Here is a 401-nt window from a genome sequence, read left to right as displayed (position 1 = left end):
TCTAGGATAATTTGCCCACTAATGTCTTTTCTAGCAACCTATTACACTTTTGATGAATAGATAAACCTAGAATCATAGATTGGGTGATCAAATCAACCTAAGCATTAAGTCTAACATTAGTGAAGACAATCGATTATATAAAGCCCTATTTGTGTTCTGTTGCTAACCCATGAAACCCCTTTTTGAAACCCCTAATCTAGCAAAGAAAACTACTCAGACATAGAGAAATGAGTAACCAACATAGATGAGAAATTCAATAGCATAAAAATATAAAAATCACAAGGGTTCAGAATATGCTTCCCAAGGTAGCCGCTCTTCTCCCTCTCACCAAAGCGTCGCTCAAAAACCAAAAAGAAAAAAGTATATTCTCTCTCCTAAAAACCCTAGGTTAAATAGCATAC

The sequence above is a fragment of the Camelina sativa genome, chromosome 19 (genome assembly GCF_000633955.1).
Source record: "Camelina sativa cultivar DH55 chromosome 19, Cs, whole genome shotgun sequence".
NCBI lineage: Eukaryota > Viridiplantae > Streptophyta > Magnoliopsida > Brassicales > Brassicaceae > Camelina > Camelina sativa.
This window is presented reverse-complemented; position numbering follows the sequence as displayed.